The 27,393-nt window shown below is 45.7% G+C and overlaps 1 protein-coding gene across 1 annotated transcript in view; it reads left to right on the forward strand.

The window, feature by feature from the left end:
- Positions 1 to 4,007: 4,007 nt before the first annotated feature.
- LOC126412097 (WASH complex subunit homolog 1-like) overlaps positions 4,008 to 27,393 on the forward strand; it is a 312,903-nt gene continuing 289,517 nt past the window's right edge. Inside the window, exon 1 of the mRNA XM_050081519.1 lies at positions 4,008 to 4,079. The gene's annotated coding sequence lies outside the window, so the exon portion shown is untranslated. The remainder of the gene's footprint in view (positions 4,080 to 27,393) is intronic.

Consider the following 27,393-nt stretch of genomic DNA (forward strand, 5'->3'; position numbering starts at 1 on the left):
GGCCCTACTAAACATTAAGAATTATCTAAATTGTTTGATGTGTTGTAAAAATACTTTTACGAACCATGGGGACAAGTTCCTTACACGAAAACAAGAAAAAAGTTGACATAAACCTGTGTACAAAAATACTTCGTTTTCGAGTTACCAATAAAAGTTGACGTTCAACCTCTTTCCATTTACAACCGAACAGCTTCATTTATTTGCGCACCTGTCTGACTCATTTATCGTAGATGGCGCTGTGTTGCCAGCGAGACTTGTTTATATTCGTCAATCGTCACTAATCACAGTGTCCATTGTGTACATGTACTTCAGGTTGCGAGGTAGCTGAAAGTGCTCCCTTCAAACATGGCAGGGCATTCATTACGTGAGCAGGCAGGCATGATGTTATTGTACGGCCGTGTGAAGCGTAATGGACACGAGGCTACACGCCTGTATCAGATGGAGTTTCCAGACCAAAGACAGCAGAGTTATCCAACCTTTGGTGCTGTGTATCATCGCGTTGCTGAGATGAGATCATAGCACCACAGACTAATGACTGAGGAAGAACATGTGTTGCTCCTACGCCTGACCAGAAACGGCATGTTCTACGGGCTGTTGAGGACAAGCTAGGTATCTGCGCAAGGCATGTGGTCATGGAACTCTATACATCTCCAAAGCTAGTATCGAAGGTACTTCACGAGCAATTCATTTATACGTGTCATCTTCAACGTATACTGGGTCTTACGTGTGCTGATCGTCCAGCACAGGAGAACTTTCCCCCCGATGTTGTTTTGCACAAACCAACAATCCTTTGGTTGTCTCTTTAGTTTTGTTTTCAGACGTGACAATGTTTGGAAGAGATGGAATAACAAATTTCCACAACGAACACATGTAGGCCGGCATCGCAATCCTCATGCTACAGTACATGCAAGACATCAGCATCAGTTTAAGATTGATTTGCAGCATGGAATTGTGATGGATGGTAGGGCCATAAGTTCTCCCAATACGTCTTATAGCTGCTAGTACTTGGACTTCATTCCGGACACCCTCAAAGATCTACTAGAAGATGTGTCTCTTTAAATAAGAATAAACATGTGGTTTATGCGTCATGGAGCTCCTGCACATTCCAGTCTCAATGTTCGAGATGCACTGGCTGGTATCTACCATGACAGTCGAACAGCTACAGCAGAACAAAGTTCCATAACGTGTCATTCCTCCTGACCTCAGTTATTTACATTATTATCCCTGGATCCCTGGGAGGTGGGGGGGAGGGTGGGGGGGGGGGGGGGGGTGAGCGCCATAAGCAGCTGATCTATGCAGACCACATAAATGCAGAAACCCTATAGTGATGTGTCATGGAATCCTGCGAAGCCATTATAAACTGTCATGCAGTATCTGAAAAGATGCGAGAGTCTTCGATTCGACGATACCTTGCGTGGTTAGAAACCAGAGAGGTATATTCCCAGCATTCGCATTGAGTTTATGTGTTGAAGAGCTCCAAACACATAAATTGTTAATTTTCGCTAATAATGCGAAACAGAAAGGATTTTCGGACATATGTCCGTATGAACCATTTTCTAGTTTTGGTGTACAGAACATGTACCCAAATTTTGTAAAAGTATGTTTGAAACACCCTGTATAAAAATATACGACAGCTTTTGGTGTTTCCGTAATGCCGTTCTTTATATGCGTCAAAAATGTGCAGCCCTTGTAAAATATTATCGCCGCATAATAATTAGGTTAATCAGCGATTAAATGGCACTTGGGGCTAGCAATGATATTCCTAAATGAAGTAATTAATTTTGCCTATAATTTGGTTTATGCTTCTATGTGTGTTACAGGGCAGATGAGTGCAACCAAATAGACGGTACTGATTGGACGGTATAGAGGTACGAGTGCAGTGCATAATCGTTGCTGGTCGTAACTACAAATAATTTAAAAGTTAATAACTTTCGCCAAGATACCATTGTGAGTCTTTTGTCGAAGTACACATATTTAACTGAATTTATAGTTGACCTTTGCCCTGTCTGTCCAGAAAGTTAGGAGGCTGGATTAATTAAAAAATAGAAAGATTTTAAGATGGTGGTTTTCATCCTTCAGATGTTCTGCATACTCTCCTACCACTTGAGTACTAGATATATGACGGCCATAAAACCACGTGAAACTGTCAAAAAAAATTTCTTTGAGATGTTGTTCAGTTTGCATATCACAATTCCTTCAGTGTCAATTACGTCGTCAAAGCGTTGACCTTCATATGAATTTCTGCACTTTGTCGTTTTTTGGTAGATTTGTATTGGTAACATCAAGTTTCGTCAGCTGTGATGATATTTTCTAGAAAATAATTGTCCACGTGTTGCATTTCAATATAGGCGCAGCAGGCGTCCGGGAGTCATGGTGTGCAGGATAAACTTTCCACACACTTTTCTCTTCCTCAAAACATGCCAGAGAATATCTTGAACACCTGATCTGCAGATGTTGCTGCATTGCGACTTGTGACACAACTACTTTGAAACTCTATGGCCGGACGTCCACTGTTTAACACTGCCTGCTCGCAACTGACTGGTCGAACGCATATTGTTATTTACATTGTTAGCTCAAGCTGCCACTGTAGTTACAGCGGTGATGTCGCTTATGCGCCAGGAATTCTACTAACTTTTTGGATGAACAGTGTATTTAAGTAGAGTTGTGCTAATCCCCTTTCGTTCTTAATCTATCAGCATGCCTCACCTAATCCACTAATTTAGTTGTTAATTCGAATCATATCTGCAACAGGAGATGAATTCGACGCCTAAACAACTACCAGCGCAGTGAGTAGGGTAGTGGGTGCTCGTTTCCAACCCACACCGCTGGCAACGCGATTCATCTTTTCACGCACTATTCACAGCCAAAAATAAACATTCAAATTTTTAGGCAATATACTAACCTTACTTTCAGAATGAGATTTTCACTCTTCAGCGGAGTGTGCGCTGATATGAAACTTCCTGGCATATTAAAACTGTGTGCCGGACCGAGAATCAAACTCGGGACCTTTGCCCTTCGCGGGCAAGTGCTCTACCAACTTTCTTTTTTATGTTAATCTCATTTTGTTCGTTTTCGCTCGTTGTATCTACTCAGGGCGGACGTCTCAAGACACCACTTTTAGATCGCCGTTGATCCATTAACTCAGTTTTTTTTTTTTTTTTTTTTTAATTACAGAGGGCAGCTAACCCTCTGACCGAACACGCTGAGTTACCGTACCGGCATCAACTGAGCTACCCAAGCACGACTCACGCCCCGTCCTCACAGCCTTACTTCTGCCAGTATCTCGTCTCCTACCAAACTTTACAGAAGCTCTCCTGCCTACCTTGCAGAACTAGCACTCCTGAAATAAAGTATATTGCGGAGACCTGGCTTAGCCACAGCCTGGGGGATGTTTCCAGAATGAGATTTTCACTCTGCAGCGGAGTGTGCGCTGATATGAAACTTCCTGGCAGATTAAAGCTGTGCGGCGGACCGAGACTCGAACTCTGGACCTTTGCCTTTCGAGGGCAAGTGCTCTACCAATTGAGCACTTTCCCGCGGAAGGGAAAGGTCCTGAGTTCGAGTCTATGTCCGGCACACAGTTTTAATCTGCCAGGATGTTTCATAACCTTACTTTGATGTTACATTTATTTATGTTCTACATCTCTTAGTTTCTAAACTGCGATGGCATAAGTAAGCCAGTTTTAGAAATTGCACACTGATATGCGTCTAGCGCTTCGTCGCGGCATTTATGAAACGACGTTTTCCGAGGCCGTGGACTACACATAACCGAGCGACAAATGAAAGTGCTCGTCATAAACAGGTGGGCTGTCTAGCAGCATGTTGAGAGAGTGCTCGCCGAGCTGCTCGTAATGAGGAAGCGAATGCTCGCCTCCGGCGGGGAGAGACGACCCACCTGTGGTGGCGCGACCGCTCGATAGCGCGTGGCGTTTCCTTGGCAACGGCGCGGTGCACGCCGGGAGGCGCCCGGGGGCCTCGCCGCCTCGGCCTCCGCCTACCCCACGCAGTCGCCGGTTGCAGCCCGCGTCGAGAGGAGCGTCAGTAGAGCAGACCCGGCGCCAGCAGCCGCTACTTGCACGGTAACAGCGCGCTGCCGCCACTCCAGGCTAACCGCGGGCTTACCTCCCAACACAGAACTCACACGATATCGTGACGGTCGCACGCGAAGCCCAAGTGCGCAGTGTTAACAGTGACAGAAGCGAGAGACGCCTCTCCTTCCGCACGCTAGCTTAGATTCAAACAAAACAATTCAGCGACATGTCAAGGAATTGTACACATATCATTTTTCAATCATTGTAGTTATCATAATTTACAAGATAAATCGGTTGAAATTTCTCAGGGAATGATGCAGACGGTATTGAAAATCAAGCGTCTTTGTCTGACTCAAAGGCTATCGATTACTGTGTAATATCTCGCGGCTAACGAGTATCATTCGAGATGACAATGGCAGAGACACCATAGCTGCTGATGACATTCAGTAATGTTAAGCGAAACGAAATTTTACGAAATTTTGTCACAATTACGAATATTTTTGACATCAGATGTATTAGGTATGGAAATTGGTGATGCATGCAAATTTGTGCCGAACTGGGATTCGAACCCAGATTTCCTGACAATGGCGAGCGGCAATCCGTGTACGCTTCCAGGACCGATCGAAGCCCCCATACGCCACTGCTCGCTACATACCTGTATTCATACATTGTCATACACTGTGTGGGTACCGAGGTCGAGCTGTCACTTTCGATGGATACGGATCTACAATGCGAAGGAAATGTAAGTCGTGGTGACAATAGGGACCTTTCTGAAGGGGAAGTGTCTTGTAAACATATGCCAAATCTTAAATCACTTCCCTGAGATAGCCGTTTGACTCACAAAGTATTTGTCATTTTGGCTCCTTACATGCGTGCATCGCTTTCACAGAGATATCGCCTTGGTAGTATTCTCTGCATGGAACGTAAGTACAACAGGATAGAGCCCATGCGCACTGCTCTCAATGAACCAAAGCCCTGGAACAGTCGTTGAAACGTTGTTGCTCACTCTAGATTTCACCACTATCGTACCCTTCCTGAAGCTAGTTAAAGTCTGAAATCTACAGCCCCAACACAAGATAATTTGGTTAATCTTCACAAAAATGTTTGAGGATATGTTAAAAGAGGTTTCAATTAGCAACCGAGCATCTGTCTGCACGCGCGGAAAAGTGGGTTGAAGCTGGCGGTGTCGTTCAAATGGTTCAAATAGCTCTGAGCTCTATGGAACTTAACTGCTGAGGTCATCAGTCCCCTAGAACTTAGAACTACTTAAACCTAACTAACCTAAGGACATCACACACATCCATGCCCGAGGCAGGATTCGAACCTGCGACCGTAGCGGTCTTGCGGTTCCAGGCTGTAGCGCCTAGAACCGCTCGGCCACTCCGGCCGGCTCCGGTGTCGTCACAGGGCACTAGTTGCAATGGAAAACTGACAACAAACCACAAAAAGTAACCATCTCTTACTTGATCGTCAACTAAGGCGCTGTTATTACTGACATTGTGGAGACATTTGAGAACGGAGCCTACGTTATGCCATGGTCCCCTTGCCTGGGGACTGTCAGTTCATAATGTGTCTCCATTTCCTGCTCAAACAGCCTGTAGGAGATCGCAGTGAACGATGTTTCATCTAGCAGCGAATTAGATCATGAAACCATAATATCTGTGTTGACTGGAGAGTTACGTTCTCCTTACGTAAAAAAGTTGTCGTTGTTTTGGAGGATAGCTGACTCTCGTTTCTGCGCACTTCATCTCGCATTTCATCCTAGCTCTAACCATCAATTTTATGTGTTGTTAACTTCAAAATAAATGTGGGTATGGTTACTTTCCTTCTCAGTACATTAATTCGACTGCCACTGTCCATGACTCCAGTAGCTCAAGCTTTCTACTGCCATGTACAAGCAGAAATAGTTGCTTGTTTCTGCTTTTCTTATCGCTTACTGACTTAGAATTTATAGGCACCTGTATTTTATTAGATCACTGTACTTTCTCTATGAACGGGGTTGAGTTTTTCTGTTAAGCTGTAGTACTCACTAATTAAACGTGTAGCCTGAGAATCTTACAAAACGGAGAAGATCAACGGCAATGATCGTTTGTGTGATACGTACGTACGTATTGGAAAGTAAAGCAGCAAGCGAGGCGAGGTGCTGTCTGAAGCGCCCAGTGCTGCACTCCACCGGAGGCGGCGTGCAGTTGCCTTCCTGCGACTTGACGACCACCTCGCTCTGTCTTGATGACCGGTCCTGCAGTTTAACATGAAACCGCAACACGCATTCTTCATGTACTTGGGCACTGACAGAGCTAAAAATCTTACTGAGTAGCAGAATATATCTGGAGAGCCATGGGAGAAAGACCCCTAACCACATAGAATTGTCATGTGCCTCTTACTGACGGAGACAAAGAACCAGAACAACATAGGATCAAGAAAATATACGATTTGCTCATGTTTGCGAAAGAATTACACATAGTTAAAGCTAAAACCTTCAGGAAACATAATTATTAACGATTATTTTTATTTTAAAATCTTTGAAATGTTTGATTACAAACTGATACGCACACATACAGACCACCATGTTTTGCACCTCTTATTTGTTCTGAACATGCCGAAACGCTCAGGGGGCTTCAGAAATTCACGAAAGTCTTATTCATGGTGTATCTACGCATAAAACTGAACGTCTTTTCTACTCAGAGTGAGTGGTTTGGCGGCATCATTGTTCCACGTCAGACGCCAAGCATAAGGATCTTTGATCCTGTTTGGCCCTGCAGTTCTTTTTCTGTTATTGTCACCTGAAACAATGTTTCAGTCCATCTATGATTAGTTAGAGAACCGGTATTTAGGTCAGAAGGAACTTTCAGTCGAAGGATTAGTGTTTAACGTACCGCCGACGACGAGATTATTAGAGATGGAGAACAAGCTCGAAATATGGAACTAAATCGTCTGTGTTCTTTTCAAAAGAATTATCCCGGCATCGCCTTAAGCCATTTAGCGAAACCACAGTGAACCTAAATCTGGATGATGCGACTGGGACTTGAATCCCCTTCCTCCAGCGTCTCAATCACTGTGCCACCTCTCCCCGTACCTTCAAGAGGCCCATGATTATTAAATCACTGTGGTCTTCAACCAGCCTTCAGACTGGTGAATGATGAACGTTACAGACAAGTTACATAGCGATTAGGAGGAAGGTACATGTTTCATCGAGATAGGGAATGGAACACCAGTTGGGTTCGGGTTAGGATGTCATTTACAAAGAAACCACCTCGCAGCTGGCATACTGTCCCAAGAATCGTATGAAGCGATTTAGGGAAACCACAGAATACCTTAAATAGGATCATCGCACGGGAGTTTGAATCCCTATCCTCCTTAATGCGAGTCCAGCACCTTAACAAGTACGCCATCTCGATCGTCCCTCACGGACAAAGAAGCATCGCTACTGTCCACTGTGGGGATTGACTTACGTGATATCCTAGCCTCAACGCGTAACGGCCTGGTCCTCAAGAAATCAGTCACTAAAAAGTAAAAAGAAAACAAGAAAAATCAAAATTCAACATCCCGTCGATGGCGAGGTCACCAGAGACTACTTTTAAGCACTAACCGTGCACTTCCAGCCATTTCCGGACAGTAATAACCAATGTGCATCATCCTGCTCAAATTGGAATCGTCCTCCTTCTATTGCGATTACCATGTAGAAATGGACGTGATATACGTGGGTGGATTCATAAGCTCGAATGGGAAAGGAAATTCCTTTCAAAGGAACCGTTCCGGCATTTTCCTTGATGAATTTATGGAAATCACGGAAAAACTAAATCGGGATAGCCGGATAGGGATTTCAGCCACCCGCCACTGCGCCCTCTTACCATTGAGGACTTGTCAAAGTACTTCTACTGCAAAACTTTCATTGTTCATTCCAGGAAGCATGTCTCCTAAAGGCCTGCCTCTTTCAGGCCCTTTTTTCTGCTAATGAGCTGTGCACACTCCTGATAGAGCTTAAAACTTCGCTCTACAAAAGGTCTTCCCCTTTCCGGCAGCAAATACGAAGTCGCTGCAGGAAAGAGCTGCTGATATGGTGGAGAGAATTTCTCAAGAGGGTCAATAAAGTCAGTGATGACGACGATAATCTGCTGAACATATCTGACTCATCGAAAGAGAATAATACATATCTTTACCGCACTTACAGATTGCTACCGTGTGTGAGAACACCTTGAAGCACAAAGCTAACATTGAAATAACTTTTGTATGTCCATCGTTTTAGCAGGAGGTCTCTGGGACGACAGTCGTTTATTATCGTGACAAAAAATAAAAAACCTACATCCGTCCTTATGATTTTATTTTATTTTGTCGCTACCAGTTTCAACGCTTCATTGCGTCATCTTCAGGCTGTTTTGATGCGGTACAGGTTGATATGATCCCCATGCATAACCCTTCAGCTGCCAGCATTACTGGATACGCAGATAATGTGTCAGCACTCCAACCATCAACTGCCAACATGCGTCGATTCTTTGCAATATTTTAGAAATGACAACATTTTTCCCCCTGGACTGTAATTAACAGATCTTTTTATGCAAACGAAATATGTACACATGCTGGACAAAAGAAAGGGTAAGATATTGATGCACTCCATAATGAGTTGTAACTTGAGGATGGCATAATGGGATGAAACTGCGATTGTCAATGAATGCAATTAATAAGAGTCCAGGCAGAAAATGTTGCCGTTTCTAAAGTTGAGTCACACCAACTGCTCATGGTTAATCGAAAACTTTTGTCAGGTATATCTCAATATACATGGTCCAGCCACGTTAAAGTGACAAACGACTATATTCGACCACTTGCAGTGGCGGGAATGTTTAGCGTTTCGGGGGAGGGGGGCGGGGGAGGGACAGCGGACGCGGAAAACATTACCGGACACTTTCGTAATTCGACACTTTTTCGCTCTGAAAAATCCAAAATGATTATGATTACTGGCTTTCGAGCCAAGGGTGGAAGCACTTCCGAAACGGCTAAGTTTGTGAACAGTTCGCATGCCACCGTGGTTAAAGTATATCTTGCGTGGGAAAATAGCGCTATCCAAAACCGGCAACGAGGCAACTGTAGGGAACCAAGGGCCATAGATGGCGGGGATGAACGACGGCTGCAGAGATGTTTATGGGCGAGTAAACGTGCAACTGTTCAGTAATTGACCGCCCAGATGAACCAATGGGATACCAATAGTGTTTCCTCAGCGACCGTTCAGCGAACTTTGCTTCGTATGGACCTCCGCACCAGGCGCCTGGTCTTTGAATCCATGCTGACTACTGTTCATCAGCGACGAAGGCTAGAATTTGCACGCCTCTATCGCAAACGGACGTCCACTGAGTGACGACAGGTGGTCTTTTCAGATGAACAACATCTTGTGCTCCATCGGACAGATGACCGTTGGCGTGTACGACGTGAAACGTCTGAAAATATGCTGCAACAATCATCGGAAGGGCCCATGCTGGATGAGGAAGAGTTATGGTTAAGGTAATGTTTTCATCGCATTCCCTGGCTGATCCCGTCATTCCAGAAGGCACAATGGATCAACACAAGCATGCATCTATCCTTGGGGACCATGTCCACCCCTACATGCAGTTTGTTTTTCCTCAACAGGGTGGCATTTACCAGCAGGACTGCGCAACGAGTAACACATGCGTGGTTCTAAGAGCATCAGAATCAGTTTACCGTACTCTCCAGGCCACCAAACTTCCTGGATTTAAAATCAATCGATAATCTGTGGAACCACCTCGATCGGACTGCTCACGACGTGGATCCTCTACCGAGAGACCTAGAGCAGCTGGCCACGGCACTGGAACCGCCGTGACTCCACATCCCTGTCCGTACATTCCAGAACCACAGTGACTGTCTACCTGAACGGCTCGCAGTGGTCCGTCCTGCAAAAGTTGGTTTTTCAGGATTTTGACCGGTGGTCACCTCACTGTGTCTTGATAGTGTACCTCGTTGTCACTCATCACCTGTTCGTAATGCAGCAAAAAAATGGCTCAAATGGCTCTGAGCACTATGGGACTTAACAGCTGCGGTCATCAGTCCCCTAGAACTTAGAACTACTTAAATCCAACTAACCTAACGACATCACACACTTCCATGCCCGAGGCAAGATTCGAACCTGCGACCGTAGCAGTCGCGCGGTTCAGAACTGAGCACCTAGAACCGCGAGACCACCGCGGCCGGCCGTAATGGAGCAGAGATCATTCCAAAACTAGCCTTGCGCATGGGCCTCTCTTTAACGGCATGACGATGATGAAGACATAAAGGTATAATGCCAGCCTCCACGGCCGAGTTCGCTTAACTGCAGGAAAGCACAAGCTGTCGATCTCAGGTAATTCGAATCCCAATCTTACAAGTAACGTTTATATCCGGACCAGCTGGTGTAAAATTATCGAACATTGTGTAATCATATTTTTCATTGAAACATACGTTTCTCTCCTTTGTGCTATGAAGTGAGTGTTACCTTTGAACACCGTTAATCGCTAACTGATTATCTGATGAGGACGTTAAGCACAAAAATTCCTGCATAGGTTTGTACTAAGTGCCAAGTAGCTAGATCAGCATGAAGTGACTCATTCAGGTGCTGGCAGATCTCCATGAACCTCCTAAGAAGGTATTCCGTTTTAGTGTACGAAGAATAAACGTGGTGATTTCGGAAGAAGGAGGATTCTTATAACTACTTTGAAGCAAAAACCTATCCTTTTACGGGCACTGATGGCCATTTTCCAATGGGTATTATGCTGCTGAGGGTCGAACTCCTCCTTCATAGATTAACATAAACATATTGGGGTGAACTTGATGACCGACGGTGGATTGACGTACGAATAGTTCGCTGCTGTATTCAATTTGGATTAATAGGCCTTCATGAGTTCATGAAAACATTTCCCGGAAATACAGTTGCCCCCCATCTTTCGTCTGCTGTCAACTATGTTTGGGCGTCCGCAGCTCGTGGTCTCGCGGTCGCGTTCTCGCTTCCCGAGCACTGGGTCCCGGGTTCGATTCCCGGCGGGGTCAGGGATTTTCACCTGCCTCGAGATGACTGGGTGTTTGTGTTGTCCTCATCATTTCATCCTCATGATGAAAGTGGCGAGACTGGACTGAGCAAAGGTTCGGAATTTGTACGGGCGCTGATAACCGCGCAGTTGAGCGCCCCACAAACCAAACATCATCATCATATGTTTGGGCTACAAGGTCTTTCAAGACGCTTCTAGTCCGGGATTTCGACGTCGATCTCCTCTTATATGTCTAATCCGTAATCACCCAGAGATGGCTACTTACTCATTGCCAATCGGCAAGAGTTGAGTTCAGATGCTGTTGGGGAAATGTTTCCGTCTATTTAACATCGTTAGTATGTACGTTGACATCCCAAGTCTGCGTCGGAGCCCAGTAATTAACTGCTGTTCCTGAACTTTTATGAAGATGCTATTGTCATTGCGAGGAGCTGTTCTGCTTTCACGCAGTCAGTATTCATCGCGGACATCAACGGCACGTAGAGCTTCACAGCTTACACGATAATTATTCACAGTGTTGGGCAGCTTGAGATGTGATTTCACCATAAATCCACGCGAAATGTTTCGAAACTTAGTGTTCGTAAAAATTGGCAACGTTGACCCAAAACATAAGTTAGTGTTTCGAATATGGCGAAATTTCTACGAATAAATAGCACCCCACCGGTAATTATTTTACGAAGTTTAAATAACCACTTCGAACATTAATTCCCAGCTTAAGAGGCGTTGCATAGGACAGTGGATGGCTTTAAATTAAGTCGCCATGCTATGTGTTTAGTGCCACTTTCGATATAAAAGAATAGAACAAAATTTATTTAGAAAACAGTTGCTTGATTTACACACGTACGCAAGACTGCAAAGAGCCTAAAGGATTTGGACGAGCTGTCCCATTACAAATTTACTACGTCAGTGGACATAGTGTGACAAAGAACACGAGTTTCATGTCATAGACGTCACATATATGTTCACTACATTTGATGTTACTCGTTCCGGTTATAAGTGACCACTCGTCGCTTTGGAGCGCTGTTGACAGAACGGTACCAGGTGGTGATGCGATCCTCCAACACAGCCGTAAATTATGCCAGTGAAATGGTGTGCATGTGCCTCTTGGTTGTATGAAGATGGGTCGACATGGAAGCTTAACAAAACGTCAGAAACGAGCTATTTCTGTTGCTCTTGGACACACCGGGCACGAGAAGTGATGGCTAGAATTTCCTGACTTATAGGCAGCGGAGATGAGTGACAGTTGGTGCATTTTAACCAGTTTCCGAGCGAACATTGCGTATGAAACTGCATCAGTCGACATTTGCAATCGGGCACCTGTCAAAAAAGGTTATTTCTCACTGCGCATATAAACATGCATGCACTAAACGACACAGAAACTACGTCGTGACTGACTCAATGCGCGTAGTGTGGTCTGACCAGTCGCGAGTTTCCTTTTTTCAAATTATGGAAGGTGTCGATGCACAGAGGACACAGTGAGGAGTTTAACCCGTTGTGTGCGGGAGCTGTGCGAGGTGTGATCAAAAAATACGGCGAATAATTTTATTAGAAACAAAGTAATAAACGTACATGGAATTTGATTTAATCTCCTTCAAAGTATTATACTTGGCTAGCGATGCACGACTGGAAGCATTATTGAAATAGTTACTTTGGAAGGAAGTTCGGCTGCTCTGTCATGGCCCCCTCAGTGTCAGGAACTGTCTCAACACGTTTTCCTCTGACAACGGTTTTAATTTTTGGGAAGAGCTGGAAGTCACATGGTGCTACGTCTGGTGAGTAAGACAGATGCTGACAGTACGAAACCTTATTCCGCCTAAAAATTCGCGAATCACCAGCGAGGTGTTGCACGACGCGTTATAGTGATGAAAAATAATGCCGTTGGCCCATTTCTGTGGTCTCCTTTTTCGTACAACATTTGGCAAACGTTGCATTCCACCCTTTTAAAATTCAGCGTTTGCAATTGTTCTCCTTGGAACGAACTCTGGTGGAATTATTCTCTCGTATCGAAGAAAACAACGAGTGTGACAATGATATTCAATTTTGACTGGCGTACCTCTTTAGGGCGAGAATATTTACTGATTTTCCGTTGGAACTCAGAACTTTCGTCATCTGGATTCACTGATTTTCCATTGGGAACTCTGAATTTTCGTCTCTGGATCGCGCTCACAAACCCACGTTTCATCTCCAGTTACAATTTTGGATATGAAGTCCGGATCTGAATGAAGACCACCCTTGAACTACGTGCAAACTGACACACGATTTTCCTTCTGTTCATCATGCAAAAGTCTAGGAACAAATTTTGCTCTCTCTCCTCTCATTTGCAAACGGTCGATTAAAATGCTTTGCACGGATTCGTATGAGGTACTAAGTTCTTACGTAAGCTCTCGAATAGTTATTCACCTGTTATACCTGCGGTCGTGTTCTGTCGCCTGATGTTATCATGAGCTGTCGATCGCTTCTATCGCTCACATATGACGCGACGTCAATGCGATAGGGATGGCGGTTACTCGGTTCTTTTCCTCTCCACTTTAAACTGAGTATTGCAATCGTTCAAAATAACTCGTTTCCGAAATAACCGATTTTAGGTTCATTACTGTTATTACGTCAAGCAGTAAACGTCGAGTTCGAAAAAATAGTGGAAACTTGTAATGAAGGTGAAGGAGCAGGAGCTCACGAGCGGCTGGTAGAAATCTGTCTCATTGTCTGCAGCAGAATTTACTAAGGCGAAGGAGACAGGCGCGAAGACAACGACAGCCAAAGGTCACAAGTTGATGACTCCCCTGCGTCATCACTTCTATCTTGAAGCAACCACAAAATTAATGGTTCAGTTACCAGCTACAGTTTATAGCAGTAGTAAAACTGTATGGATATAAATCAAATTTACACGTCTCTCTTCCAACGAGCCGCGCGGAATGGCCGCGCGGTTAGAGGCGCTATGTCACAGATTACGCGGCCTCTCCCGCAAGAGGTTCGAGTCCTCCCTCGGGCATATGTGTGTGTGTGGGGGGGGGGGGGGGGGTCTTGTTGTTGTTGTTCTTAGCGTACGTCAGTTTGTGTTGGTCTAAGTGATGTGTAAGTCTAGGGACCGATGACCTCAGAAGTTTGATTCCTTAGGCATTCATACATATCTGAACATTTTTTTCCAACGAAGATTGTGGATGTGTTCTCCTTATATAATGTCGCAAGTTTCTTGTACCTGCTCTCAAAGCACATGGAGCATTGCACTTTGTTGCTACTGTACTGCGAAAAATACTTCCAGGGTAGGGACGGTGCCATTCTGCATTACCACCGATGTCGGAGGACGACAGTAAGCTACCCTATTGACCAGATGGAGGAAAATCTTGCACACAACACACACTTGCGTACAGTCTTTTTCACACAACCCCTATTTTTGTTACTAGTGGATAACTGCAAGCATTTTTATCAAAATGGTGCTGATCACTTTCCCCAGTTTCTACAATCCATTATTTCAAAGAAATGGATATTCTACGAATAAACATTACTTGCTTTTTAAAAAAGTGCTATTTAAAAACCAAAAACATTAGTACTGGCACTGTGGCGTATTGATTTACCAGTTTCTTTACTCGGTTATTAGTAAAAAAAATTAAAAACCTGTTATAGACAATATCAAACAAATACCGAAAGATACCGGTTATTCATAACTAAATTGGCTACCGGTAAGGGTTTTAAACAGTCGGTTTTCCTCTTTCCTATAACGCGAGCGAAGTTGTACTAAACAGAGCCACCCCTGTCTCCTGGCCGGCCCGAGTGGCCGTGCGGTTCTAGGCGCTACAGTCTGGAGCCGAGCGACCGCTACGGTCACAGGTTAGAATCCTGTGTCGGGCATGGATGTGTGTGATGTTCTTAGGTTATTTAGGCTTAAGTAGTTCTAAGTTCTAGGCGACTGATGACCTTAGAAGTTAAGTCGCACAGTGCTGAGAGCCATTTGAACCACCTGTCTCCTGGGGCTGGCATTATCTTTGACCAGCGTGCTTACCACGGCATGTATTCTTGCTTGTCATTGTAGGAAATGTGGTGACTATAAATAAATGTGTGTGATTTCCTAAGGGACCAAACTGCCGACGTCATCGGTCCCAAGACTTACACAATACTTCAACTAACCTATGCTAAGAACAACATACACAGCCATGCCCGGGGAGAGGGACCGCGCAGTCCGTGACATGGCGCCTCTAACCGCGCGGCAGTGGCTATAAGGCAGGCGTCGTAAGCAGCAGTCGCAGCAGCAGCAGCAAAAGGAGCGGAGATGCGAATAAAAGTGGGACAAGGTCGGTGGAAGAGGCTCCCGGCCCAGTGAACACCGCTTAGGCCGGTCGAGACAAAGGCTACCTTTGTGACGGGAGTATCGACTGCGCCCCTGCCTCGCGGCGTCCCCGGCAGGACGCGGCTGCGTCGCGGACCGCCCACGCGTCGAGCGGGCGGCGGCGCCGCCACTCTCCTGCGCTGCCACCACCAGGTGGCGCTCCGCCCCCGCAAAAGGTCAGAGGGCGGCGGCGCTGTGGTCCTGGGCGAGATAACGCGCGCCGCTCCCGCGGCAAGTGTTTAAATGCGGGGCTCGCGTGCGTCGGCCCGGCTGCCGGGATGAGCCTCCGCTGCCCTCCGGCCTATCACGGAAGTGGCGGATCGCGCCAACCCTCTATTTGCGGGCAGCTGGGCTGTGGGGACGGCGGTCAAGGCCTCCAGCCCAGCAGCTCCTATCGGCGTCGCGTGCCCGGCCGTCGTTTGGCTTCTGCTGCCCAAACAGGCGCCCCGCATCTGCATATTGATTTCCTCGCGCTCCGCTTTTAACGCGTCCGGAAATCAGTGGATAGAAGTCATTTGTAACCGTTTCAGTGCCTGACGTTGACTACACCACTCTGCAGGAGCCTGCAGAACGGAGTTCAGCTAATATTCCAGCGCCGCTTTAACGCTCCCTGTTGCTCTCATACGTGCTGCGCCGTTTTTTTTTTCCTTTATTAAAACAACCATATATGTACATAAGCACAAAAACAAAATAATGAAGTGCTGGAACTATTTCAACACGAATTGTATCTTACAATAGACTGAAGAACATATTTCAATATAGTGCCATTTGTAAGCTTACAAAATACACTCCTGGAAATTGAAATAAGAACACCGTGAATTCATTGTCCCAGGAAGGGGTCAGATACATCACATGATCACACTGACAGAACCACAGGCACATAGACACAGGCAACAGAGCATGCACAATGTCGGCACTAGTACAGTGTATATCCACCTTTCGCAGCAATGCAGGCTGCTATTCTCCCATGGAGACGATCGTAGAGATGCTGGATGTAGTCCTGTGGAACGGCTTGCCATGCCATTTCCACCTGGCGCCTCAGTTGGACCAGCGTTCGTGCTGGACGTGCAGACCGCGTGAGACGACGCTTCATCCAGTCCCAAACATGCTCAATGGGGGACAGATCCGGAGATCTTGCTGGCCAGGGTAGTTGACTAACACCTTCTAGAGCACGTTGGTGGCACGGGATACATGCGGACGTGCATTGTCCTGTTGGAACAGCAAGTTCCCTTGCCGGTCTAGGAATGGTAGAACGATGGGTTCGATGACGGTTTGGATGTACCGTGCACTATTCAGTGTCCCCTCGACGATCACCAGTGGTGTACGGCCAGTGTAGGAGATCGCTCCCCACACCATGACGCCGGGTGTTGGCCCTGTGTGCCTCGGTCGTATGCAGTCCTGATTGTGGCGCTCACCTGCACGGCGCCAAACACGCAAACGACCATCATTGGCACCAAGGCAGAAGCGACTCTCATCGCTGAAGACGACACGTCTCCATTCGTCCCTCCATTCACGCCTGTCGCGACACCACTGGAGGCGGGCTGCACGATGTTGGGGCGTGAGCGGAAGACGGCCTAACAGTGTGCGGGACCGTAGCCCAGCTTCATGGAGACAGTTGTGAATGGTCCTCGCCGATACCCCAGGAGCAACAGTGTCCCTAATTTGCTGGGAAGTGGCGGTGCGGTCCCCTACGGCACTGCGTAGGATCCTACGGTCTTGGCGTGCATCTGTGCGTCGCTGCGGTCCGGTCCCAGGTCGACGGGCACGTGCACCTTCCGCCGACCACTGGCGACAACATCGATGTACTGTGGAGACCTCACGCCCCACGTGTTGAGCAATTCGGCGGTACGTCCACCCGGCCTCCCGCATGCCCACTATACGCCCTCGCTCAAAGTCCGTCAACTGCACATACGGTTCACGTCCACGCTGTCGCGGCATGCTACCAGTGTTAAAGACTGCGATGGAGCTCCGTATGCCACGGCAAACTGGCTGACACTGACGGCGGCGGTGCACAAATGCTGCGCAGCTAGCGCCATTCGACGGCCAACACCGCGGTTCCTGGTGTGTCCGCTGTGCCTTGCGTGTGATCATTGCTTGTACAGCCCTCTCGCAGTGTCCGGAGCAAGTATGGTGGGTCTGACACACCGGTGTCAATGTGTTCTTTTTTCCATTTCCAGGAGTGTAGAACAAAAATAGTAAACTGACAATAGCCTCTTCAGTCCAGACAGAGACATAGAACCAAAACGCAAACATATATATAATTGACTGTCTTAACTAGAATGGCAGTTCTGTCATTTGATTCATAACCGTCCAAACTCAAAGTCATTTGGAGCATACAAACGGATAACAAGATATGCACGGGAAACATAAATTAATGAAAACGACATAATGTAGTTAATAACACCATTGAGAAGTCGGGAGCAGTCCTAGCAACAGGTGTAACCCCTTATTCGTTGTGTATTTTGTTCGCTACATAGTCTTGCTTGTGATTTGTGTCCTTACCGGCATCGAGAATTACCCTACGCCTTGTTTTTCAAAAATTATGTCTAACATGTTAGCAAACATCTTCCTGAAATTTGGGTAACGTTTCATCTTCCAACGTGCCGTTCTCATGTAAGCCTCGAAACTAATGAGATTATCTTCACTACTGTGGATGATGATATATGTCACACACTGTCCTAACAGCCACATCACGGTGTTGTTCTTGGTAGCGGGAAAATGTTTCGCGTCCGGCCAGAGCAGGATGTCGGTGCAGTGGCTGGCTGGGCTGCTGCGGGTAATCAGGCCCAGCCTCTGCTGCACCCATTTGCAGTTAATGAGATGGCCGCCACAAGTGAAGCGATGGCGTAAGGTGTCGACCAGACCACAGCGGACGCATTTATCACTGTCGCATAAGCCGATTCTATGCAACCTTTCATTAAACTTATGTTGTCCCAAACTCCCTTCCAATGAACACTCGGGTATTTGAGTTCAAAAATGGCTCTAAGCACTATGGGACTTAACATCTGAGGTCATCAGTCCCCTAGACTTAGAACTATTGGAGATGCCCATCTTTTTAATAACAGGTGCGTCGTCGGTAAATCCTGCATGAAATAATGTCCATCAATATAGCTTACTTCAAGAAAAAAACTGCTTGACATATCGTAGTTTGTAATGTATTTTACCTACATCAATGGGTGGGTGCATATCGGTGGGTTGTAAGGTTCGGAAGAGCCAACTGGTTACGCTGAGAGGTTCCTTGTCCAACAAATGGGTGAGTCGTTTAATATATAACGCAGTACACTTTCGGTTAATGTTAGGCATGTTGAGTCCGTCGTCCTGTCTGGAAGACGACAGCGTGAAGGTGACTGCTTGCCTGCTCCCTCGTATTCCTTTATCTCTTCGTGCAGCCATTAGGTGCCATATGGGAGGTACGTGTTCTCATTTTGTTGCATGACAAATGCTAAGAAACATTTTTCTTAAAAGTCCTGATTTGGCACAATATTTATGCAGTGCCAGAAAATAAATTAGTACATTCTTTTACTGGTTTACAATTCACTCAAGATTTGTTGTTGCAGCAGTGCATATGGAGTGATGAAATGATTACATTTGTAAATCATAGCAAATGTGGTTCTCAAGTACCAGTTATCGACCCACGATGAAATACTCGTGTTAGTACGTGGTGTGATCTCCATGGGCGGCAATGTAGGTGTTGCCTCTGGCATGCAGTCGATCGTGCAAATAGTGAATAGTGCCCTGCGATACGTTATGCCAAGCCAGCTGGTTGACGAACGAGCCAGTCCTCGTCCCATCATACCCCCCACTTACTCGACTGGAGACAAGTCCAGAGATTGTGCTGACGAGGGACGTTGCCGCACATCGTGCAGAATATGGTGAGTTTCATGGGTAGTGTGTGGTTGACCATTATCCTGTTGGAATAACATATTACCTTCCTATTCCAAAAACGGCAAAAGAACGGGTCTGAGAACATTCTGCAATTACCGAGCGCTGGTTCGCTTACCCTCCAGGAACACCAAACGTGAACGAGACTTTAATATTACAGGAAAAAAAAAAAAGTTCAAATGCCTCTGAGCGCTATGGGACTTAACTTCTAAAGTCATCAGTCCCCTAAAACTTAGAACTACATGAACCTAACTAACCTAAGAACATCACACACATCCATGCTCGAGGCAGGATTCGAACCTGCGACCGTAGCGGTCGCGCGGTTCCAGACTGTAGCGCCTAGAACCGCTCAGCTATCCCTGGCGGCATCTTATAGCATCCCAGACCATAAGACCTGTCCTCCCCTGGTAGCTGAGTGGTCAGCGTGACGGAATGTCATGCCTAACGCCCCGGGTTCGATCCCCGGCTGTCGGAGATTTTCTCCGCTCAGGGACTGGGTGTTGTCCTGTCCTTATCATCATCATTTCATCCCCATCGATACGCAAGTCGCCGAAGTGTACGCAAGTCGCCGAAGTGGCGTCCACTTGAAAGAATTGGACCAGGCGAACGGCCTACTCGACGGGGGGGGCTAGCCACACGGCATTTCCATTTCCATTACCATAATACCTGGGGTGTATCCAGTGTGTCTTGGACGAATGCACTCTACGACATAGCACCACCAACGACGAACATCTGGGTGCGGGAAAAATCTACTTTCATCGCTGAAGACCACGGCCCTTCATTCTAAGTGATCGTCAATGCCACCAGTCGAGCCGCGTAGCCGCGTGTAGGTCAATGCTGTGGCATGATGGGAAGGCGAGCTGTAAGTGTGTGCGTCCGTTTTCCCACTGCTGATAACTGGTTCGCAGCTGTACCTGTTGACACGTCTGGGCTCACAAGTCCTCTTACCGGTGCAGTTGGAGCAATACGATCTGCCACACTGCCCTGACAATATGAAGATCCTGGCCGTCGTCTGTGCTGCGTGGACGTCCATAACGTTGCTTACAGGTGCGAGAATGTTGACGTGATCACTGATACCAGCATCGTTGCATAGCCGACACCGCACGTCCAACTTGTGTGCTACTTCTGCGAAAGGACAGTCCCGCCTATCGGAAGGTCATAATTTGACCCCGTTCACTTGCTCAGTTGGCTGTAGGAAGCGCGAGTGCGTCTTCGTGGCGTGGCTACTTGCTTGCTTCACACGTTTGCACCATACTGAGCCTTTTGACTGTGAGCGTTCCCTATTAAAGGGTACACACAGATGGCGCTCTGGGAGCTATACCATTACGGTATGTGTTGCATCACTAATTGAAACCATTATCAGTACATTTTCTTTCTCCCAGGTGGCATATACCGTCATCGCATCAAAGTCAACGTCGCCTTTGCGGTGTACTGATTTTTTCCCGTCAATGTATTTAATTTTATTAAAACTACACTAAAATATGACTCTCATGTTCTACTTTGTCCTGTTAATAAACTTGTAATGTCCAATGCATACCCCGGGTACTTTCTTGAATTCTATTTTTTTATGGATACAAATGATCGTAGGACGTTCGTCCTGTAATTAATGTCGTTTATAATGCCTGAGGATAATTTGTTGTTTGACTGACAGTAGACACTAGCAATTCTGCCAAATCACTATTTTTCAAAAATATTTGAAAGCTTTAGTTCCTTGCCTCCTCAAGACTAAAGAATAATGACATATGATTTTGCATTTCTTGTTGTTAAAAGTCTATATGAACACCTAATTTGAATTTTTGAAACAATGAACTCATATATGTTGACAGCAACCTGACAGACAATTGTCAGTTATACATGAAATGTATTCGCAATTGCGAATATGGACTACCATCAGCTGTGAAATGGAATGATGACAGTGAAAATTTGTGCCACGCTGGGACTCAAACTCGGAATCCTCGCTTATCGCGAGCGTTCTCTTACATTTAGGCTATCCGAGAGCGCTTCACGGCCAGACGCAAACTTCTATATGTGTCAACCTTGCGTCTACAACCTGCACTCATAAATTCATTATGTATATTTCCATACAGGGGAGACATTTCAATTAAAAGTCCTTTGCCCAGTGTAGGCGGATAAATAAGATACGTGCATGTCCGAAGGAACATTGCTCCGAACTTCTGAACGACACAGGCAGTGCAACGTCGAATCGCATCGCAGATATCAATTATGGGCTCTTTGATCCTTTCGTAACGTAATAACTGCTTGAGTAGTTCATGGGCGTCAAAGCGGATGGTGTGCAAACTGCATAACGACCTTTTCTAGCGAGCCAGCACAGAAATTGGCGAGCCACGTCAGTGCCTCAGTAGCGCCTGAGAGTCAGGAGGAGTTGCCTTGTCGAATAACGTACAGTTTGCGTAGCACTATGCAACCCGCCGTCTGTGGACCATTCAAGCAGATATCAACTATTTTTCCATTTAGGGACAAACCGTGGGCAAAAGTGGTCTCAGCCGTCCCACAGGGTTCAGCCCTCGCCCATTGCTTTCTTTCCTGCGTGTAAGTGGCAACTCGTCTACGTTGCAGTCTTGCAACTACCAGTGCCAACTCTAAGAATATCGCTTCTGCCATACCATGTGAGGGTGATCACATTTATCCAGAATCAAAAAGGGCACAGGACCTGTGTCTCGTACCAAACCCTAGGAAGTGTCACGTGATCCTAGCTTCACTCTGAAACTTGATGTCCATTACGTAGTTCCTTCAATATTAAGTGATGGCACCTTGTTATAGTACCAAAATACACTAAAAGACCAAGGTATAATCATTTATATCTAAACTGGACGGAACACGCTTTGACATCAAGTAGGAATTATCTCTCGTGCCAGCGCGCACTTTAAAAATTGAGGAAATCTTTCCTCCGAAAGTAAAACAACACTGTTCGAGTCTTTAATCCTTCCGATACTCCGTACTGTCATATAATTTAACAAGGCAAAAAGCGGAAAGAGAAAATGGCGGATGATTCGGTTGTCTAACTAAGTTTGTTTTCTGCGCGCAGCGATCGGACAAGTGACGCGATCGTCACTCACTTTGTTTCCTAACGAAAATTCGAGGAACTTTCACCAGTTTCAAAGAAGACTAAAACTTTTGTAGAGTGAATTATTCACTCTGCAGTAGACTGTATGCTGATATGAAACTTCCAAGCAGATTAAAATTGTGAGGCTGACCGAGACACGAATCTTACACCTGTATATTTCGCGACAAGTGCTCTACTGACTACCCAAGCACGCGTCACTATCTCTCCTCACAGCTTCTTCCTTTGGAAGTTGGGGGATGAGGTACTGGCTGAAGTGAAGCTGTGAGAAGTCGTAAGTCGTGCTTGGTTAGCTCATTTGGTAGAGCACTTGCTCGCGAAAGGCGAAGATCCTACCTTCGAGTCTCGATCCGCCACACAATTTTAGTCTGCTAGAAAGTTCCAAAACTTTTTCCGTCTCTTCCTATCCGATAGCGAGCTAGTATTAATTTCGCGTTGTCAACACTCTTCCAGCTTTTTTCACCTGCATCTATGAATAGTACTTTTTATCTATCGTTTCTGTAACCTTTTTCTCAGTACCACTTTATCTCCTCTCCTTACGTTCTTTTGTTACATATCGCTCTTCCTCGGGGCATTTAAAAGCTTCAGATTAGATTGTTCCTGAACTTCTGCCTTGCCTTTCTGTTGTTATATCATTACAAAAACGCGAACGTCACATTATAAGAAAATGTACTTAACAGAATGTTATTAAACCTGAAATTAATTTAATTATCAGGATCATTTTTTGAGCAATACCTGTTATTATCGTTAGTATATGTATCTGATATGCAGTGCAACAGGAAACAAAAGAAAAATTCGGAGTAGGCATTAAAATTCATGGAGAAGAAATAAAAACTTTGAGGTTCGCCGATGACATTGTAATTCTGTCAGAGACAGCAAAGGACTTGGAAGAGCAGTTGAATGGAATGGACAGTGTCTTGAAAGGAGGATATAAGATGAACATCAACAAAAGCAAAACAAGGATAATGGAATGTAGTCTGATTAAGTAGGGTGATGCTGAGGGAATTAGATTAGGAAATGAGACACTTAAAGTAGTAAAGGAGTTTTGCTATTTGGGGAGCAAAATAACTGATGATGGTCGAAGTAGAGAGGATATAAAATGTAGGCTGGCAATGGCAAGGAAAGCGTTTCTGAAGAAGAGAAATTTGTTAACATCCAGTATTGATTTAAGTGTCAGGAAGTCATTTCTGAAAGTATTCGTATGGAGTGTAGCCATGTATGGAAGTGAAACATGGACGATAAATAGTTTGGACAAGAAGAGAATAGAAGCTTTCGAAATGTGGTGCTACAGAAGAATGCTGAAGATTAGATGGGTAGATCACATAACTAATGAGGAAGTATTGAATAGGATTGGGGAGAAGAGAAGTTTGTGGCACAACTTGACCAGAAGAAGGGTTCGGTTGGTAGGACATGTTCTGAGGCATCAAGGGATCACCAATTTAGTATTGGAGGGCAGCGTGGAGGGTAAAAATCGTAGAGGGAGACCAAGAGATGAATACACTAAGCAGATTCAGAAGGATGTAGGTTGCAGTAGGTACTGGGAGATGAAAAAGCTTGCACAGGATAGAGTAGCATGGAGAGCTGCATCAAACCAGTCTCAGGACTGAAGACCACAACAACAACAATGCAGTGCAACATGCAATGTTAGCAGCGAAGGGCGTTCAGTAAGTAATGCAACACATTTTTTTTTTCTCAATTTCGCTTGAAAAAATACGTAATTCGTTGCGGGGTATCGTGGAATATTCTCGCTTCAGCCACTGTAGTTTCACGAAGTTCCACTATGTGGCGGTGCTATATGTAGCCGTAACGGAGATACATACCAAGCAGAGAGCTGTCTTTTTTTTTTGGCGGAAAACCAGAGCATCGCAAATATTCTTGGGCGTTTGTGGAATGTCTACGGAGACCTGGCTGTGAACAAAGGTCGGCGAGTTGCTGGACGACGCGTCTGTTATTGAGACCTGGTAGTCAAGGAAGGCAGGATTCGGCTACGCTTGTGGACGGGGCCGTAATCAGTTACTATTGGTTCTCTTTTGCAATTACACACATTTATTGTAAAACGGTAATTCCAGACTCAGCAATAAATCAAGATATCACACGTTATTAATGGAGAAATAAACAACTGCGTAATCAATAGTACTTTCAATGCGTTACAATGAGCATAAAATACAGACACAGCAAATAATGTTTTAAAAAACAAGCCAATGTGATCCCAATTATAATTTTAAGGCAAGTAACCGCAGTCATGTCTGAAGCCCTTTAACGCCAAGAAAGGCAGTTATTAAAAATTTAACAAACATACTGTAAAACAGCAATGCAATAGCAAAGGTTAATTTAAAAAGACAGGTAACTGACCACGAAGCGAGTGAGACAAATGATGATAAACTTGGTAGCACAACCATTTAAACCTCCTGTAACGGACTCCAAGAATATCAATTATATAAAAAAAATTTAGAAACATGCAATTAAACAGCAAATACAATAGTAAAACACAAGGGCCAGTCACAGATGGTGCACCAGGAATCGACCTCTGAGTAGGTCCGGCAAAAAACACTTTTCCGAGCGATGAGATAGGCAGCCAAGAGTTGCATTCACTTCACAAGATGGTAACTCAGACTAGTGGCAGTCTAACGAATAATGGTAATCTTGTTGAGGCTATCCGACGTCCAATAAACCAAATGCCAAGATGTAAGAATACGCCAACGCCGGAACCGGCGGAGTGCACTCCACTTGCTGAATACTGTGCTTAGAGCGCCCAGAACGAGAAAGGAATCACTACCACCAGAGCAGAAGAATCGCCAACCAACCTACCATCAAGAAATCTGTCAAAACTACACGCCTCACCGGACAGCAGCGAAGAGGAAACGTACACTGCCATTACATACATTAACCCCCCGGGGAAGGTAACTGGGGTGTTAGTGGCCACGAGACATGAAAAATACCGCTGGTAGAACTTAATGAATAGTAACAAACTGAACGCAATAAATACTAAATAGAAGTCCAGGAAAGCTAATCAGTTCCGCCTTCCCCAAGCACTCTTCTTGCTGCTCTTCGCTTCGACAACACTACGAGCAGCAACACGAACCCAAGTCGCTGGAGAATCGCAAGATCTCGCATTGGTGGAGGTTTGTCTTCTCGAATCCAAATGCACACAACTTAAAGCTTGCAGGATCCTGTTTACAACGAGGTCGTGCGCTCTCGCGACCACAGGCCTTCGATCCGGCAGTCCATGCGCGCCGCCGGCAGTCTCGGTATGTTGTCGCACTGTGCGGACCTGGCTCCTCCTGAGTCCCCAACCGAACTGCCCACTGACACGACCCGGAAGAAGCCACGACGTCGCCCCAAAGATAGGGCCACAGTTACTACATAACGATAACCACCGCTGCTGCCACTAGCGGACAAGCAACGCTTGCGAAACCAAGTGGCGCCAGTGAACACGAGAAGAAGACAAACAACTGCAACCGTGTCGACTAAACGATACGGTCTGGCCTCCAACAGAGGACAGAAACCTACAAACAGCACCAAACAGTCATCACCATAAAAAGGTCGATAAAACCTGTCCAACCTCCCGCGTGCTGGCCGGCCGAACGCATCAGTGAGTCCTGAAATGTTGGAATGTATGGACACTCTCATACGAGGTGACCGACGGATCGCAGTCACACACCTCACTGCACGACTGGATGTCTCTGTTGCTGGTGCTGACACACTCACTCACCACTTGGGGTACTCGAAGTTGAGTGCACGTTGGGTGCCTCTCCTCCTAACAGAGCCCGCATCTCGTGGTCGTGCGGTAGCGTTCTCGCTTCCCACGCCCGGGTTCCCGGGTTCGATTCCCGGCGGGGTCAGGGATTTTCTCTGCCTCGTGATGGCTGGGTGTTGTGTGATGTCCTTAGGTTAGTTAGGTTTAAGTAGTTCTAAGTTCTAGGGGACTGATGACCTAAGATGTTAAGTCCCATAGTGCTCAGAGCTATTTGAACCATTTTTCCTAACAGAAGACCATGAAGAACAGCGATGGACCATCTGTGCGGAATTGTTTGCGCGTTACGAAGCTGATCTTGACAATTTTTTCTCGAACATCGTCACAGGTGATGAAATATGGGTTCATCGCTTCGAACGGGAAACAAAACGGTAATCTATGAAGTGGCGCTCCACCACCTCTCCTCCAAATGAAAAGTTCGAAGCCACACCCTCAGACGGTAAAGTCATGACAGCGGTCTTCTGGGACTCTGACGAAATTATTTTGTTTGATGTCCTCCCTCAGGATGGAACGACCAACTCTGGAGTGTACTTTGCTACACTTAGGAAATTGAAGAAACGGCTTAAGACTGTTCGTCGCCACAAAAATGCAAAAGAAGTTCTCCTTCCCCATAACGACGCAAGGCCTCACATAATTGTGCGCACTCGAAAGGAGCTCATAAAACTCCATCGGATTGTTCTTCCTCATCCACCCTATAGCCCTGATCTCGCACCTTCCACTTTCTATCTGTTTGGCCGGTGAATGATGTACTCCCCAGAAAGCAGTACGAGGATGATGGGGAGGTTAGTGATGCATCAAGATGTTGGATCCGACGTCGACCTTCACAATGGAATCACGAAAATTGTGTTTTGTAGCCAGACGATTGTGGAATAATACGGTGTATTGGAATCCTGAAAGAAACGAATCTTCTTTCAGAAAAAAATGTGTTGCGTTACTTACTGAGCGTCCCTCGTATGAGAAGAATCTCTAAGAATGCTCGTGTAAATTTAACTGTGAGCCTGAATCACCTAAAACTGCTAAACTGCTACATGAAATAAACCCATAAATAATTCAATAAATGTACTTACCGCTACCATGATATGACAATAATTTGATTTATAAATGCTGAATTTACTGTAGCGACGGCGTCTTCAGTGCATAATGTCATCAGAGAGCGTCCCACTTGTAACTTGTGAATTTCAGGAAAGCGAGTATTCAGAATACTACATAGGCACAACGTCCTTACTCTCCGTTGGCTCTATGACTGGACTAGTCTTGTCGTCCATGCAAATCCAGTCAGAGCCCACTGCAGCACAAGA

Source organism: Schistocerca serialis, chromosome 1 (assembly GCF_023864345.2).
Source record: "Schistocerca serialis cubense isolate TAMUIC-IGC-003099 chromosome 1, iqSchSeri2.2, whole genome shotgun sequence".
In the NCBI taxonomy this organism is placed as follows: Eukaryota; Metazoa; Arthropoda; class Insecta; order Orthoptera; family Acrididae; genus Schistocerca; species Schistocerca serialis.